The 19980-nt window shown below is 36.7% G+C and overlaps 1 long non-coding RNA gene across 1 annotated transcript; it reads left to right on the top strand.

Moving 5' to 3' along the window:
- The first annotated feature begins 8 nt into the window (after positions 1-8).
- Positions 9-10664, top strand: LOC149746957 (uncharacterized). Its single transcript, XR_016388247.1, has 3 exons — positions 9-289; positions 2054-2135; positions 10396-10664. It is a non-coding gene; the product is annotated as an uncharacterized LOC149746957 (long non-coding RNA).
- Positions 10665-19980: the final 9316 nt, after the last annotated feature.

Below are 19980 nucleotides of genomic sequence, written 5' to 3'. Positions count from 1 at the left end.
CATGTCCGGCAGGCTGTAGGGCCTGCCGACGCGGCTCGCGCAGGGGGTGGAGCCGGGGGAGCGGCGGGCACTTCCGGAATCGACCGGCTGCCTGAGTGCCCGCGCCACCCGCTACCATGAACGAGGAGGCCATCTGCAGCGTCCTGCTCACCCTCCCGTACCACAAGCTCGCCGACTTGCGCTACCTGAGCCGCGGCGCGTCCGGCATCGTGTCTTCTGCCCGCCACGCAGACTGGCGCGTTCAGGTGGCCGTGAAACACCTGCACATTCACACCCCGCTGCTCGACAGGTAGGGCGCCCTGGCGGCTCCACCGCGGAGCCCCGAAATCTGCGTTCCCCACCCCACTGGCTCTAATCCCGGGCAAGCGGGCTTTGAAGCCCAAGCGACGGTGACCCTTTAGGATCGGCCGCACACCTCGTCACCTCTAGGCAGCCGTTCAACGCTTGGGCTAACATGGTGGGGAGAGCAGGCTTCTCTGGAGATGCAGCAATCACGCTTCTTTTCACTGCCCTCTCCTTTGTTTCTTACTCCTGGGCCTCCTTTCTCCAGACACCAAAAATCAGCGATCACAGCCCAACTCTAAACGTCCTCTTTATTGAAATTGGGTTCTGTTTGCTTTGTTTTTCCCTTTTTTTTTTTGAAGTCGAATTCTAGTGCTGCACTGCCCAATAGGTAGGCTCTTAGCCACAGGTGGCTATTACTTTTTTTTTTTAAGTGGCTATTAGAAAATTTCAAATTGTATATGTGGTTCACATTATATTTTTATTGAACAGCACTGCTGTAGAGTCTGGGACGTTTTGGTTTGGGCTTTTTGTTGTTTTTGGTTTACACATGTAGGCATGAAAGTTTAGATATCAAACTCAATTTAGTTTCTCCTCTTACCGTCACAGGGAGGGAAACCTGTCTCTAGAGGAAACTTGTATTATCTTTGCTAACAATAAACGGAAATCAGAAAGCTGTTAAACGACCAAAACTTTTGAATGTCTCTCCCATCCTGGAACAAGTTTAGTGCAATGTCCAGATTTCAAGGGAAGGCTAGATTAGTTCCTGTTTCCAGAAAAACCTTTCAACCATATATATTAATCAGTGAGTCTAGTCACTAGCCTTGTGTATTTTCCTTCCAATAGGAATTTAACTAGGCCCTGCATTCAATTCTTAGTGAGTTAACATCCATGATTACAACATTCTCCTCTCCTCCCCCTCTACCTAAAGTGAAAATACATCATGCTAGATGCCTGATTAGCCAGAGGCCGTCAGTATCCAACAGCAGATAAATTCCTCAGCTTCAGCCCTGCTAATGGTATTGACTTTCATCTGCCTGTGGCTTTTACTTGCTCTCTTGCGATCAGGCTTGGATGGGCTAGATCTCACAGTAAGTTTGAGACACCTCTAGAAATTGTTCCCGCTTTTTGTGTACCATAATCCTGATTTAGTGATATACAGGGTCTATTTACCCTGGGTCTTGAATTCTGTGGAGCAATTACTGGGAAATTATGTGTATCTAGTCAACTTTGAAGGGTGGTGGTTGATTAGAGAGGGTAGATGTATTTTAGAATCAACTATTAAAATATATGGAAATCTAGCACTGATGGATTCCTTAGGTATTTTAAAGGAGATTGATCCTCCCATTTTGGATGCTGCTTCTCAAGATTTTAATTTATCTAAGTTTTGTGCCATTTGGGACCAAGAAATGAAGGGAGCTCCCTTTCGTGCTCATTAACAATTTCATAATCTAAAATTCTTCACTAAATCGGGTAGGAAATTAATTCTGCCGTCAAAGAAGCCATAAGGAACAGTGCAACACTCTGGCATTACTGCATCACATTTTTCTCCCACTTGTTTCCTAGAATGTTAACATTAGCGGTATTTATGTAGTCTGAGCATAGGACTGGGCTATGCAGTTGACTCACAGGGTGTCTTATGTCCTCACTTATGAAGTGGGAATAACAGATACAGGTACTTCTTGGGCTCTGGTGTGGATAATGTTTGCATTGGTCTTTGAGATCACAAAAGAAAAATAAGTTTATGTGCTGTAACATGTTCTTATTTTAGTGATTGGTGAATTATTCTCTGTAACCTGACTTCTGCCCATGAGAGGACCTTCCCCAACAATCTCCCAACGCCTTATGAGTAGGTGAGTCTGATAGGTTGTTCAAATACCTTGTGTAAACAGTGTAACTGTTTTGTAACTGAAATTTGCTATGGGTAATTTAGGTAATATGTCTATAAAAGCTGTTTTACATTTTAATTTTTTTAATAAAAAAACCTATTTTTAAACTGTTTTGGCTTTCTCTGTTTTCCCATTCATTCTTCCTGAAATCTGACTTCAAGAATTTTCCTTCTCTGATTAAGCAGTGAGTGGAAAAAACAAAGGCTTTAGAGTCCCACAATTGCAATTCAAATCTGACTCCAAATCTGCCACTTATTGTTGGCATGACCATTAGAAACTATTAATTTATGTGAGGCTTAGTGTTCTCATATATAAAGTAGGGATAATGAAACCAACTGTAGTAAAGTGGCCAACACAGAATAGGATCACAAGAGAAGGAAGAATGCATCATACTCTTAATGGGAGGAGGAATTAGTATATTAAGTATCACTAAGATATCCCCTAGCATGCCCTCTCTATAATTCTTTCTCAGAGTATCCAGGAGCCTTCCCGGCAAAGGTGCTACTCAATAACTGTCTTGTTGACCTACATTTCATGAGGCAAATACAGACCTGTTTCAGCTTAGGAAATATAAATTTAATTAAAACAGGTCTCACAAACTGGTATAATTGGTTGCCTCACAGTTGGGATATTAAGTGGCTGAAGAGCAGGGAGAAGAAGAGAAACTCTTTATGCATTCTTGTAATTCTTGAATTTTGAAACATATAAGTATATTACCTATTCAAAACATAGATGACTAAGATTTTTTTGGTTTATTTTGCTTATTGTTTGCTTATTGTTCAGAGCAAACTCTAAATTTTCAGCTTTCTTCCAGTAAAACCAACTGGAACACTTCACACATAATGGAGAATAACCACCACTTTCAGGTCTGGGATTCAGTGAATTGCTAGGGGTACTAAGGACAACTTTGTTTTAATACTTTTTACACCCAAATCCCTTCTATTGTGATGAGGCATAAGTGGCCTTTTACCTTTCAATTTAGTGCTTACCCTTATTAAATTTACCAGTCAATTGGCTAATATTTAGAGAAAGAGCCTCTGCTCTATGTATTACCAGAGTTGCCACCAGACCCTTGCTCAAAACTCACCAATCCCTCCTTTGAACAGGAACTAACATATATCTTTAAGTCACAGGGTCTGGACACAAAGGAAGTTATAGGTAGAGAAAAACAAAAACTGGTTAGAATCAGCTGAAACCAAAATGGCTACGAATCTGACCTCCAGCAGACCCTGAGTCTCATTTTATGCTGATTTTACTATATAGTATACTATATGACACACCTACAGGTGACTATGACCGGATGTCACAAAGCAAAAAAGGACAGAAAAGGGATGGTACCCCATTTCCAGGGAAGCCCTGCTTCTTTCCCAGAAAACCAATGCACGTGCCTCACCGTCATTAGTCTCACTCCTACCTTCATCGTCCTTATTCCTTAAAAGCAAATCCCTCTCACCATTAAGGTGAGAAGTTGATTCGTGAACTAAGTTTCTACTTCTCCATTCTCTGACCATTGAATAAAGCTGCTTCAATCTCAGCCTCGGTTTTATTTTGGCTGCATGAACTCAAAGGGAGAAAGAACCTTCCCCACTGAGGCAGAGGGCCTCAGCAGGGCTAGGGAGCAAGCAGGGGTCCATAAGACTTAATTTCGTAAAGTATACATAACAGTGCTTTGGGAAAATTCCTTTAAAATAGTCAAGTAATGACATGAATGTTCACAGAATGCATAAAGCTTGAAGGTATTCCTTTCATAGAATCTTTTCAAGAAGTAATACTTATTCTGATAATACTACTGTTACTAAAAAATATTTTTGAACCATTTGTTTGGAGATGTCTTTAGACTCAATTTACAATCTCATGTTTGCACAGTTATAGCTAATATAAACGAGTAAATAAGAGATGATAAGTCCACCATAGTTTAGAGTAGGAAAAACTCATTTCAAGAGATTGACTAAGGAATGACAGGGCATCTGCTCCACACAGAGCAATCAGCTCACTGCTTTAAGGGAATATTTTAAAAATAATTTGTTCATTATAAAACTATATAACAGAATATGTGCATCCATGAATGATTTTCTTTTCAGAATTATCTAGGTAAGCAATATAATAATACTATGATTGCTAAAATATTCTTAAATTAGCCATTTAGTGTGCCTTTAGACTCAGTTTACAAGTAATGTGAAAGACTTAATCTCATTTTTGTTTGGTTATCGTTAATGCAGGACACTAAATGAAAAGATAAATCCTAATATAATTCAGAGCTAAGAGATAGCATTTCAATAGACATTGGCCAAGAAATTATCTATGAAAGAAGTAAGATTTAAATTAGACCTTGAATACAAGTACCATTTGGAGATGTGTAGAGAGATAAAGATAGCACTCTATGCGGAAACAACTGTGTAAACAAAGGCATCAATACTGGACAACTCAGATTCTGCTCATGAGAGAGTAAATAGATGTAAGTGAAAACAAATATGTAAGGGAAGACTGAGAAACAAAATTAGGGTAAGAGTTTGTACGAAATTGTGGAGAGCTGTGGGCATATATGAGCTTTGATTAGCATGATGCCACTGGTAGCCATACACCACATTCAAAAACCATTTTTATTATTTTGCTATAAGGCTTTCCATTAGCAGTTTGATGGGATTCATTGTTTGGTAATACTTCAGTCTGTATGCTGCTTTCATTAGCTAGTATAAGCAAGATTCCTATTAAAGATTTTTTATTTCCTATAACATTTCTATTTTAATTTGTTAGATATTTATAGTTTAAAATATTTGATGAAGACTCTATGACCTTTGGAAGATCAGAATAGGAGAGGTATGAAAAACAAATGACTCCATTCATTAAAATGTGAAAAAGTAGCTTATTTTCCCAAGAGTGGTGCATGAAAGGCCACTGTGTAGATTACATAATCTTGCAAAGAAAACAACAAGCCTGTTTTTCACCAAAGCGGATCTGTTGGAGTTTTCTTCTAGCTCCTACTTCATTCTTTAATTCACAGTTGTATGACTTCTTTATTCTCCTTGTTTTACATTGTTTACTGTTTCTTCCTGTCTTGACTCTTATTCCACTAACTTGTCCTAAAGCCTCAAAATCTCCCACCTACACCGTTATGTTAGTCACCACGGCAATGCTTAGGGCAGGTTATAATATATAGGCAGATACTGCCTTTATCTGGCATGTTCCCTTTGTGAGTACTTTTCAAACATCTTTCAGTGTTTGGTACTTTCTTCATTCCTGATCATTCAGTATGTCCATGACCTCAAGTGAAATCACTGTAACACTTTTACTAAGTATTATGAGAGATTGGACATGATAATATTATGGAACTCTCTAAAGGAAATAACAAATCTGAACTAGAAATCATTATGCAAGGCTTCCTAGTGGAGAAGAAACCTAAGGTTAGCCAAAGTGATAATCAGGAGCTACCCAGGCAAAATGTTGAGGTAAATAACTGCTGTCAGAAAGCATGGAATAAGCAAGTGTTCAGAGGAGAAAGAGCTGACGGTTTTGAGGGAACTGCAGATGACTTGGCAGAGATGGCACATGGGCAGTGAATCTGAGATGGGCGTGAGGAATGAGGCTGACAGGGTAATCAAAGCCTGGGTTGTGAAAGGACATGGATGCCATAGGATAGATGATGTTTTTCATCCTGAAGGTAAAAAGATGCTACCGACAAATTTTAAGGAGGAATATTACATGAAAACATACAAAGTTTTAGGAAGATTTCTCTAGCTTCAATGTAGAGAATGTGTTAGGAGTGCTCAAGACAGGAGATAAGGAGTTCCACTCAGAAGATATTTTAATATTCTGAATGAGAGATGATAGAACCCTGAAGTGGAAATATGGTAGAAGGAATGGAGTGAAAGGGAATACTCTAGTGATGTTATGCGGGTAAAATCAACAGGATTTTGTGCTTAATTGAATGTGAGGAGTGAGTGAAAATAAAATTTAATCTCTGAGAATTAAAAAGTATAATATATGTAATGTTTTCTTCAAGCTAGTATTCAGAAATATTAGTTTTGATTTAAATTCTGTTTATACCATAGTGTTCTATCCATTATAGGGATAGAATTTTGTGTAATTATAAAATTGACTTCCACCTAGTCTGTATTTGTTTCTAGTACATTTTTAAAGATTCTTCATTATGTGTCTAGTTTGATGAATTCCTATGATAATGTCTATTAACTGTCTTTATCCAGGTATTACTAGACTGGCAATGGCTTCTATTTTTGTAGCTTGAGAGTCTCTCTCTCTCTCTTTCTCCCCTCACCTTCTTCTTTCCCTCTCTCTGTCTCTGTCCCTCTCTCTCTGTCTCTGTCTCTCTCTAATTACTTTCATTACTTTCATTTCATCTCTTCTCATTGCTTTCTTATTTCCAGGTGGTAGTGAGTGGGATTTAATCCTAATTGGATCCAAGCTGAGGCCAGATCCTTTCTTTCACAAATTATGGGCCCCGTTTCATACCAATTCACTTTGGTGGGTGTGTATGTGTGTGTGGAGTGGTGGTATTTTTGAGCCCCTTGTATGGTGGGCTACATAAATACAGTAATAAAAATTTTTTTAAATAGAATTTTTATGAAGAAATAAGAGCAATTCATATCCTATAAGAAGCCTATAAATAACGTTTTCCTTCTCCTTCAGTCTTTGCCAGACTGGCTAAGCTGCCATGACTTAAACGAAGGGTCTGCAAAATGATCTGAGACAGCAGAAATAAGCCTGTTTCTTATATGAGACACAGGATTTATTAGATCCACTTTAGAGATTCTGTGAAAAGTTTTAATTTTAAATGGATTTTTAAATGTCCTCCCCCTTTTCTTCTTTTAAAATCAATATTTTCTGCCTCGTGTCTGTATTTTTTAAGTGTTAACCCTCAAATTGAATATACCCTGTGCTTGGCAAATGAATATTAAATGATTTTTCCTGGAAAATGTGTTTGCTCTTTAAATTTGACAGTCATTGCTTATATGGTAAATGTTGTCAGTGCCAAGAACTACCTGGCATGGCTGCCAGCTACAGGTCCATTATTTTCATTGCCTTTAACCTATAATAAATATTTACTGCTTTCCATAGAAAGAGACTGCGTAGCTAAGCAGGATGAAAAGTAAGTTTATTCTTCTGAACCTTAGTTTCTGCTTTCACATCTAAAAGATAACATTAAACGCTTCCTCTGTGTACTACTGTCTTTACAAAACTGTTTCTTACCACTTATTTTGTGAAATGCTCACATCAGCCAAATCATGTCTATTTGAAATGACAGTTTGAATTTATGACTAAGTGAGACCCAAATTCTGCTTCATCGTGGAGTTATCTACATTTTTTGTTTTGTCATTGGGAGAAGGTTCTGAATTTTAATAGAATTTTTTGAGGAATGTATGCCTTTAAGTATAAAATCACCAGGATTTGCTCCGGGAATTTGGAGAAGAACTAAGCCTACAGGTAAAAATCAAGAGATCCTAATTGGGAAGAGGCAGAATTCAAAGGCTAGGAGGATGCTTTGATCTTTTAGATATGCAGGCTGGCAATGGGGACCCACTGAAGACGATTAAACTGAGGCATGGCATATAAATGTCATTGTGAAATGATTACTCTGATGATATGTGGAGACTGAAATGGTAGAGTCAGGAAAAGTGGGGTTTAATATAAACAAATACAGTAATTGAAAGAAATACAGCAATATTGTACATCAGGAATATCATAATAGTGTATGTGTGTAAGTACCTAGGCACATGAATTTTTATTGTGAGAATTTTTATAATAATAAATATTTGGAAAGAGCTTAAATTGTCAAAAATCAGGGATTGGTAAAATAAATACGCTACTCTCCACTCTAATGAAGCCACTGAATTTGATTTCTAAAAAGCATATTTAGTACACAATGTTCACGGTACATGGTTGACATAAAATAATGTTCATGACACATTCAATGAAAAATTGAATATCTATATGACAGACTCATATTATATGCAAATAAACACATCTAGATGGAAACACTAAAATGTCATCTCTAAATGATCAAGTTATAGTTGATTTTATTTTCTCCTTTTATTGGTATTTAGATTTATTTTCTGAATTTTTATAACAAGTGAGCACTGTATGCATGATTTCTGCACTTGTCCACATGCTGAAATATTATAATGCAGCACTATGGATGTGGTCATGAAATTTGAGAGAAGGGCACAGTTTTGGAAGTCAGTGTTAGATTGAACTGGAATTTGATGACATTGAGTTCATCTAGAATTCTAATAAATTTCATGTGATTGACCAATGTCACCACCAATGAAGCTCTACAATGTAGTCATTTCTCAAATATTAACTTTATGTGTATCACAACCTTACTTCATGGGAGAGAAAATGTGTGAAGAAAGAAAACAGCCTTACGGTCAAGGAACTTTTGTATGGTAATGTCTTATAGTATAGTCTCTAACTACATAGGATAATTATATCGGGCAAGGATAATCTACCACTAGCAAACCTTTGAAGTTTTCAGCTACAAAGAAATTACGTCTCTTTCCAAATAAAAGTTTAAACTCCCTTATATTCTAACAAAATATTTTCAGTTAAAATAGACAATGAATTAAGTGAAAATGTATGGCATCAGCCAAACATCATGTATGCTTACTATAAAAAAATTTTTTTTCAGTCACACACAAAATACACCAACCAGTGCATTATGATTTACTTCATTCAAAACATATTTTCATTATCTGTCTTGTGCAAGACACTGTGCTAAGCCCTGCAGAGCATACAAAACTTATGAAATATAGTATGATCTCAAGGAGGTAATAGTCAGATGAAATGACATAAGTATTGATAGCCAGAAAGCAAGGTAAATATAACAAGGTAACTATAACAACAATAAGAATCATACAGACAACTAGTTTAACTGAATAAGAAACAGAACTCTTTAAGTTTTAGATTTTCATAAGAAGCTGAGAACAATGCAATAGGTATTGCGTACCCTGCCACTTCAGAGGGTGGCAGTAGATGCAAGACTTTCCAAGAAACTATGAGAGCTGTTATGCCATCATTAACCCACCATGTTCCTATAGACAAAAGTAACCCACTTTACTGAATGGAAAGTTTTCAGCTCAAAGGGAGGTTGTATAGAGGAGGATTTTGAGAAACTGAAAGAAGTGAATTATGTTCTCAATTATTAAGTATGTAACTGGCAACAGATAGCTAGCAAGAAAACCTGATAGATCAGCTCCTCCGCAGTCCTAGGTCTTGAGTGAGTAGCAGTAAGAATCTACACACGTAATTTTAATTGTCATAAGAAAATATTAATTTCTAATTTTGACTATGGAGTATATACTCACAGTCCCAAAATCAAGTGATTGCTGATGGTTTCAAAATACTGCTTCATATAGTAGATACAAAGTTTACACCTACATGGATCATATAACTAAGTCCTTAAGAGTTTAAGTCATGATACATGATGGCATAAACTATATATATATACACACACACACACACACACACACATATATATATATATTAAGAGTTAGAACAATGATTCTGTGATATGAAGAGTTAGATGATTTTTTTCAGAACAAGGTTTGTTCTCACAGGTTATACCTATTTTATAATCACAAGATTATAAAAGAAAATTTTATAAGAAATCACAAGGATTTGAGGAGCAATCTATTTATTTTGAGTAGAATGGGGTAAAATTCTGCCATTGTGCATTTCAAATCCGGGAAAGGGAAGCTGAATTATTATATGTAAAAATACATATTTTTGAGACAAATAGCTCACTATTTGGATAAAATAAAGCAAAATCCATACCTCATTCTTTGTAACTTCCAAATTGCTCAAATGGCTAAAATACTTAAATACAAAAATAATCCATAAAAATAGCATAAGAAATCTTCCTAGGGTTTAATTTTTTGAAAGTACTCTAAGAATGGGGAAGACCTGAGTACAGTAATAACTTCAGACAACATAAAAGATAAATTTGAAAATATAAACATTTTCAAGAGTTTTTAGGGGACACACACTCCAAGTCAAATACATAGAAAAAGTTGTTCTATATCCCTCATAGATACACAGTTCCTGAGGTGGCTCCTAATGATCCTTATCCTCGTGTATTATCCTTCTCTTAAATGTGGTCTGGATCTGGTGACAGTTTCCAACAAATAGAAAAAGCAAAAATGATGGATGTTACGTTCATGATTAAATAATAAAGGACTGTATCTTCCTTTCTCTGGCTTCGACACCTTAGACTGCTGCCATGTCATGAGGACATTCAGGGAGCCAGTGGAGAGCCCTATGTGACAAAGAAACAAGACCTGACAGCAACAACATGAGCAATCTTGGAAGGGGACTCTCCCCCAGTTGAGCTTTGAGATGACTGTAGGCCCTGCCAATATTTTGATGGCACCCTGCCTGAGAGCCGGAGCCTGAGGCTTTGACACTCCCAGCTAACTTGCACCTGTTTTCCTATATCTGTTTCCATAGAAACTGTGAGATAATAAATGTCTGTTGTTCTAAGCTGCTAAAGTTTTTGGACTATTTGTTACACAGGAATACATAATTAATAAACCTCTTAATTCTTTTTTTTTTAACGTCTTTATTGGAGTATAATTGCTTTACAATGGTGTGTTAGTTTCTGTTTTTTAACAAAGTGAATCAGTTATACATATACATATGTTCCCATATCTCTTCCTTCTGGCATCGCCCTCCCTCCCACCCTCCCTATACCCCGCCTCTAGGTGGTCACAGAGCACCAAGCTGATCTCCCTGTGCTATGCGGCTGCTTCCCACCACCTATCTATTTTACGTTTGGTAGTGTATATATGTCCATGCCACTCTCTCACTTTGTCACAGCTTACCCTTCCCCTCCCCATATCCTCAAGTCCATTCTCTAGTAGGTCTGTGTCTTTATTCCCGTCTGGCCCCTAGGTTCTTCATGACCTTTTTTTATTTTTCTTAGACTCCATATATATGTGCTACCATATGGTATTTGTTTTTCTCTTTCTGACTTACTTCACTCTGTGTGACAGACTCTAGGTCCATCCATCTCACTACAAATAACTCAGTTTCGTTTCTTTTTATGGCTGAGTAATATTCCATTGTATATATGTGCCACATCTCCTTTATGCATTCATCTGCTGATGGACACTTAGGTTGCTTCCATGTCCTGGCTATTGTAAATAGAGCTGCAATGAACATTTTGGTACATGACTCTTTGAATTATGGTTTTCTCAAGGTATATGCCCAGTAGTGGGATTGCTGTGTCATATGGTAGTTCTATTTGTAGTTTTTTAAGGAACCTCCATACTGTCCTCCATAGTGGCTGTATCAATTTACATTCCCACCAACAGTGCAAGTGGGTTCCCTTTTCTCCACACCGACTCCAGCATTGTTTGTAGATTCTGACCAGTGTGAGATGATATCTCATTGTAGTTTTGACTTGCATTTCTCTAATGATTAATGATATTGAGCATTCTTTCATGTGTTTGTTGGCAGTCTGTATATACTCTTTGGAGAAATGTCTATTTAGGTTTTCTGCCCATTTTTGGATTGGGTTGTTTGTTTTTTTGTTATTGAGCTGCATGAGCTGCTTGTAAATTTTGGAAATTAATCCTTTGTCAGTTGCTTCATTTGCAAATATTTTCTCCCATTCTGAGGGTTGTCTTTTGGTCTTGTTTATGGTTTCCTTTGCTGTGGAAAAGCTTTGAAGTTTCATTAGGTCCCATTTGTTTATTTTTGTTTTTATTTCCATTTCTCTAGGAGGTGGCTCAAAAGGGATCTTGCTGTGATTTATGTCATAGAGTGTTGTGCCTATGTTTTCCTCTAAGAGTTTGATAGTTTCTGGCCTTAGGTTTACGACTTTAATCCATTTTGCGCTTATTTCTGTGTATGGTGTTAGGGAGTGATCTAATCTCATACTTTGACATGTACCTGTCCAGTTTTCCCAGCACCACTTATTGAAGAGGCTGTCCTTTCCCCACTGTACATTCCTGCCTCCTTTATCAAAGATAAGGTGACCATGTGTGCGTGGGTTTATCTCTGGGCTTTCTATCTTGTTCCATTGATCTATCTTTCTGTTTTTGTGCCAGTACCATACTGTCTTGATTACTGTAGCTTTGTAGTAGAGTCTGAACTCAGGTAGCCTGATTCCTCCAGCTCCGTTTTTCATTCTCAAGATTGCTTTGGCTATTCGGGGTCTTTTGTGTTTCCATACAAATTGTGAAATGTTTTGTTCTAGTTCTGTGAAAAATGCCAGTGGTAGTTTGATAGGGATTGCATTCAATCTGTAGATTGCTTTGGGTAGTAGAGTCATTTTCACAATGTTGATTCTTCCAATCCAAGAACATGGTATATCTCTCCATCTCTTTGTATCGTGTTTAATTTCTTTCATCAGTGTCTTATAATTTTCTGCATACAGGTCTTTTGTCTCCTTAGGTAGGTTTATACCTAGATATTTTATTCTTTTTGTTGCAATGGTAAATGGGAGTGTTTTCTTGATTTCACTTTCAGATTTTTCATCATTAGTGTATAGGAATGCCAGAGATTTCTGTGCATTAATTTTGTATCCTGCTACTGTACCATAGCTCTAGTAGTTTTCTGGTAGCATCCTTAGCATTCTCTATGTATAGTCATCTGCAAACAGTGACAGCTTTACTTCTTCTTTTCCGATTTGGATTCCTTTTCTTTCTTTTTCTTCTCTGATTGCTGTGGCTAAAACTTCCAAAACTATGTTGAATAAGAGTGGTGAAAGTGGGCACCTTTGTCTTGTTCCTGATCTTAGTGGAAATGGTTTCAGTTTTTCACCATTGAGCACACTGTTGGCTGTGGGTTTGTCATAAATGGCCTTCATTATGTTGAGGAATGTTCCCTCTATGCCTACTTCCTGCAGGGCTTTTGTCATAAATGGGTGTTGAATTTTGTCGAAAGCTTTCTCTGCATCGATTTAATTCTTAAGATATAAGACATTAGAAATAATTATTCACACATCCTATTGACAAAGAATGAAGGTTAATGATGCCCATTCTTGATAAAGAGTGGGAAAAGAGACTTTGCTTACTGTTTATAATGTATAAATTCTGTCATTTTTAAAGGTAAGATTTTTAATGTGTCTATGGTTTTAAATGTTTATACCCATTCACCCAGCAATTTATTTGATAGAGTATTTATGAAAGTACCCAAACTATGTGTCCATCAATAGATGACTGATTATATTAGTCATGAGTCACACATGCGATGGAATATTTTGTGAAGAATAAGATACATCTAAATGCTAATGTCTAAATTTGCCAAGGAAATGATGCTGTTACCTTTGCTTTATTTTCTATTTCATTTTGCTCCGTTTTCTAAAGATTCTTCCCCCTTACCCTAACATTGTTTTCAGCAATGTTTATTCTAACTTGTAACAGGTTAGTTTCGACACTAAGTTGTTTACTTTGGAAGCAAATTATCTGAGTTCAAATCTCTTCTCTGCCCCTTCTTTTGTGACCTTGGACAGGTTACTCTGTGGCTTCTTCATCTGTTAGTAGTAACTGTTTCATAGGTATATTGTGACAATTAAATGAGTCAATATAAGTCAAGACTTACAATAGTATTTGGAACATAGTACAAACTGCATAAGTGTTGATTCTTTTCTAAGTTGTAGTTTTGTCTAGGTTAGATATTTCCTAAAAATTAATTTCAGAATGTTTTAGGGGATAGATGAGCAGCAGGCACATTCAAGGATGTGGTCTTAGAATAGTCTCATCAGGTCTGCTCTTGGTACATCTCTTATTGGTGTCCTCTGGGTTCAATGTTTTTCTCCTTCTTGGTTACCAGGAAACCTGTGGATTGAGTTAAACCCCCTACTTTAGAAGATTTACATGAGATGCTTTGGATATTAAAAATTATTATTTTCACTGGTACTGGCAAAATATGCTACTACATTCACTTTTTAAAAAAAGAAACAGAGTGTCCTTTGACCCACAGATGACCTCATTCCATTTCCAGATGAAACCACCATTACCAAAATGCTGGTATCCAGGCACCACCCTTAGTCTGGAGACCAACTCGGAAATGCCCATGGAATTTTACAGCATTAAGGATGGAATGGACTAAGACTAAAGTACAAGGGGAACATTGCTGATGGGGCAACTGCTTCTGTGCACAGGAGTGGTAAATTTTTCACAGAATGTATCACATGTAAGATAAGATATTAAGAAAGTGTCTGGTAGCCATAGAGAAACTGGAAAGAAAGACTGGACCTCAGTCAAACTTAAATATTAGAAACGACTCATATGTAAAAAAGAAAAGTGCTATGAATACTACAATTTTTAGATGATAATTATGAAAATGGTATAGAAGATTGTTCAAATTGCATAGAGGTTGATGGTGGAAAGCCAGCCAAAGGAAGAGGAAGGCCTAAATCAAGGCAGTGGCAAGGAATGGAGCTGGATTTCAGAAACTCATCTGATGTGAATAAGAGGCTATATAAATGAGATGAGGGTGTGGTTATAGATATATATGAATGTGGAGAGTTTTACTATAAATGTAAAGAAAGGAATTTATTTAATTTGTATTAGATACCTGTGAAAACACCTGTCAATCATGGTTCCATCTACTTATAATACAACTTTGACTGTGCACGATAAGTGTATGGATGACAAAATGCAGGTTGATCTTCATTATCTAGTCTGGAATCATTTTAGAATAAGTTTTCTAGCCTAATCTTTAAAAAAATAATACATAATGTATATCTATTTCAATATTAAGATGGATCTATATTGCTAGCACATTTATATCAGCCCAGATGAAACACTATTAAATTTCCTTTATGTAATGTTAAAAGTAAGTTAAGCATTTCTAATTTTATGGCATGTTTGTGTAATTTCCCCTTGCCCCCAAGTTCCACAGGGGTGGTGTGAATGAGGTCAGATGAATGCCTGCCCATGCAGTAGCTTTAGTGCAGGAGAGGAACTCTGAGCTGACCGAACCTGACTATATTTGAATGGGCAGAAAGAATGCTGCCCTTTGCTCTGGAGGAAGACGTTCTCTTTAACCAATTGCAGAATAACCTAAGCATGCCTGGTTTTGCTCCAGCAGGAGACACTATTTCTCTCTATCAAGGTATACCAAAATCCTTGAAAATACAGTTTGTTAACAAAGGACAGTTAATTACAACACAGGTTTGGACTGCTAGGGTCCACTTATACACTGAGTTTTTTCAATAATAAATAACATAATACTACATGATCCACACTTGGGAGAATCCACAGTTGTAGAATTACAGATACAGAGGGCAGACTGTAAGTTGGCTGGCTATAACTTATATGCAGAGTTTCAACTGCTAGGGGGTTAGGGCCCCAACCCTTGTGTTATTCAAGGGTTGACAGTATTTGTTTGCAAAACATGCAGAAATGTGAGCCACCCATGGAGAGTTGTCTCCAACAGACAGTGTAAAGCAAAAGCACAATATCACAGTTGGTAACCATAAGTTTGTCTTCTATGTCTGTGAGTCTATTTCTGTTTTGTAAATACTTTAATTTGTATCATTTTTTTAGATTCCACATATATAAATGATATATGATATTTGTCTTTCTACATCTGGCTTACTTCACTTAGTATGATAATCTCTAGGAACTATATATCAGAATAACCTATAATGGAAAAGAATCTGAAAAAGAATATATATACATATACATACATACATACATATATATATATACACACAATATATCACTTTGCTGTACACCTGTAACTAACACAACATTGTAAATCAACTATACTTCAATTTTAAAACAGCACAGTATCACACTGCCAATTTCACAAGTGTTGTTCTAGTCATGTAACATTAAATCCCCAGTGATGACAGCAATCACCTAGTGATGACAGTTTGATTCAGATCAATATTGTGAATAACAAAACAGTATTCTAAGTTGGCAATCTCTAGTGGACATTATTTATTTAGATCATATTGCCCCAAAAGTTTTATTTAGTTACTATATTTAATATAAGAGAATTCAATAAAAGTCAATTTATAAAAATAATTCAGAAAATTATTTTCAACTGATATCTATGCAAATATGGCTTAGCATGAGATGCATGATTCCTGCAAATTAAAAATAAACTATCAAATAAAATATGGCACTGATATATAGGAAAATTTATACTTCCCAAATCATTTGAAGGAGCAAGGGAAAATATACTATTCAAATTATATGGATTTACCTGGATATATCTAGAAATGCTTGGCTTATTTTACCATTCTATCTTGGTATGATTACATACAATTTCTGAGCACCTTTCTGTGATAAGTTCTTAAAACATATATCTACCATCTTCCTTTCACAAAACACAAATAATACTTGCAAAATATTTCATTTAAAAAACTAATTTACTTAAGACACCAGGTTTATGCCATTCTGTGGCCTGGTTAAAATATGTCCAAATCAAGAAAGTTACATTTAGACAGTTCTTACTTTTCATTTCTTCCAACATTCTATAATAAATTCAAATAGAAAATTGAAAGAAATGTACAATGAAAACCTGTGTACCTTTCAGTGGAACTAGTATCCTCTTTTTTTCAGAACAATTTGAAAGGCCACAGCCATCAGAGAAGAAAAAGAAATAAAAGGAATCCAAATTGGAAAAGAACAAGTAAAACTGTCAGTGTTTGTAGATGACATGATACTATACATAAAGAATCCTAAAGATGCTACCAGAAAACTAGTAGAGCTAATCATTGTATTTGGTAACATAGCAAGATACAAAATTAATGCCCAGAAAGCTCTTCCATTTCTATCAAGTAATGATGACAAATCTGAAAGAGAAATTAAGGAAACACTCCCAATTACCATTGCAACAAAAAGAATAAAATACCTAGGAATAAACTTACATAAGGAGACAAAAGACCTGTATGCAGAAAACTATAAGACAATGATGAAAGAAATCACAGGCGATACAAACAGATGGCGAGATATACCATGTTCTTGGATTGGAAGAATCAACATTGTGAAAATCAACATTGTGGGTAGTAGTATACTACCCAAATTAATCTACAGCTTCAGTGCAATCCCTATCACACTACCAATGGCATTTTTCAGAGAACTAGAACAAATAATTGCAAAATTTGTATGGAAACACAAAAGACCCCAAATAGCCAAAACAATCTCGAGGAAAACAAAACAGAGCAGGACGAATCAGGCTCACAGACACTAGACTGTACTACAAAGCTACAGTAATCAAGAGAGTATGGTACTGTCACAAAAACAGACATATAAATCAATGGAACAGGATAGAAAGCCCAAAAATAAACCCATGCGCATATGGTCACCTTATTTTTGTTAAAGGAGGCAAGAATAAACAATGGAGGAAAAACAGTCTCTTCAATAAGTGGTGCTGGGAAAACTGGACAGCTACGTGTAAAAGAATGAAATTAGAAATCGCCCTAACGGCATAGACAAAGAGAAACTCAAAATGGATTAAAGACCTAAATGTAAGGCCAGACACTATAAAACTCTTAGAGGAAAACAAAGGCAGAACATTCTATGACATAAATCACAGCAAAATCCTTTTTGACCCACCTCCTAGAGAAATGGCAATAAAAACAAAAATAAATAGCACGTAATGAAACTAAAAAGCTTTTCCACAGCAAATGAAACCCTAAACAAGATGACAAGACAACCCACAGAATGGGAGAAAATATTTGCAAACGAAGCAACTGACAAAGTATTAATATCCAAAACATACAAGTATCTCATGCAGCTGAATATCAAAAAAAAAAAAACCAACCACTCCCAAAATGGGCAGAAGACCTAAACGGATATTTCTCCAAAGAAGATATACAGATTGTCAACAAACACATGAAAATATGCTCAACATCAGTAATCATTAGAAATCAAATCAAAACTACAATGAGGTATTACCTCATACTGGTCATCATCAAAAAATCTACAAACAGGGCTTCCCTGATGGCGCAGTGGTTAAGAGTCCACCTGCCGATGCAGGGGACACGGGTTCGTGCCTCGGTCCGGGAAGATCCCACATGCGGTGGAGCGGCTGGGCCCATGAGCCATGGCCGCTGAGCCTGCGCGTCCGGAGCCTGTGCTCCGCAACAGGAGAGGCCACAACAGTGAGAGGAGAGCTAATCAATGAATTTGGTAAAGTAGCAGTATACAAAATTAATGCACAGAAATCTCTGGCATTCCTATACACTAAAGATGAATAATCTGAAAGTGAAATCAAGAAAACACTCCCACTTACCATTGCAACAAAAAGGATAAAATATCTAGGAATAAACCTACCTAAGGAGCCAAAAGACCTGTAGGCAGAAAATTATAAGACACTGATGAAAGAAATTAAAGATGATAACAAATAGATGGAGAGATATACCATGTTCTTGGATTGGAAGAATCAACATTGTGAAAATGACTCTACTACCCAAAGCAATCTACTGATTCAATGCAGTCCCTATCAAACTACCACTGGCATTTTTCACAGAACTAGTACAAAAAATTTCACAATCTGTATGGAAACACAAAAGATGCTGAAGAGCCGAAGCAATCTTGAGAACGAAAAACGAAGCTGGAGGAATCAGGCTCCCTGACTTCAGACTATACTACAAAGCTACAGTAATCAAGACAGTATGGTACTGGCACAAAAACAGAAAGATAGATCAATGGAACAGGACAGAAAGCCCATAGATAAACCCACGCACACATGGTCACCTTATCTTTGATAAAGGAGGCAGGAATGTACAGTGGGGAAAGGACAGCCTCTTCAATAAGTGGTGCTGGGAAAACTGGACAGGTACATGTCAAAGTATGAGACTAGATCACTCCCTAACAGCATACACAAAAATAAGCTCAAAATGGATTAAAATCGTAAACCTAAGGCCAGAAACTATCAAAATCTTAGAGGAAAACATAAGCAGAACACTCTGACATAAATCACAGCAAGATCCTTTCTGACCCACCTCCTAGAGAAATGGAAATAAAAACAAAAATAAACAAATGGGACCTAATGAAATTTCAAACCTTTCTCACAGCAAAGAAAACCATAAACAAGACCAAAAGACAACCCTCAGAATGGGAGGAAATATTTGCAAATGAAGCAACTGACAAAGGATTAATCTCCAAAATTTACAAGCAGCTCATGCAGCTCAATAACAAAAAAAACAAACAAGCCAATCCAAAAATGGGCAGAAGACCTAAATAGACATTTCTCCAAAGCAGATATACAGACTGCCAACAAACACATGAAAGAATACTCAACATCAATAATCATTAGAGAAATCCAGATCAAAACTACAATGAGATATCATCTCACACCAGTCTGAATGGCCATCATCAAAAATTCTAGAAACAATAAATGCTGGAGAGGGTGTGAAGAAAAGGGAACACTCTTGCACTGCTGGTGGGAATGTGAATTGGTACAGCCACTATGGAGAACAGTATGGAGGTTCCTTAAAAAACTACAAATAGAACTACCGTATGACCCAGCAATCCCACTACTGGGCATATACCCTGAGAACACCATAATTCAAAAAGAGTCATGGACCAAAATGTTCCTTGCAGCTCTATATACAATAGCCTGGAGATGGAAACAACCTACGTGTCTATCATTGGATGAATGGATAAAGAAGATGTGGCACATATATACAATGGAATGTCACTCAGCCATAAAAAGAAACGAAATTGAGCTATTTGTAATGAGGTGGATAGACCTAGATTCTGTCATACAGAGTGTAAGTCAGAAAGAGAAAGACAAATACCGTATGCTAACACACACACACACACACACACACACACACACATATATATGGAAATTAAGGGGGAAAAATGTCATGAAGAGCCTAGGG

The sequence above is a fragment of the Delphinapterus leucas genome, chromosome 17 (genome assembly GCF_059928025.1).
Source record: "Delphinapterus leucas isolate spDelLeu-1000000601 "Yukka" chromosome 17, BTC_Dleu_Yukka2, whole genome shotgun sequence".
Lineage (NCBI taxonomy): Eukaryota > Metazoa > Chordata > Mammalia > Artiodactyla > Monodontidae > Delphinapterus > Delphinapterus leucas.
This window is presented reverse-complemented; position numbering and strand designations above follow the sequence as displayed.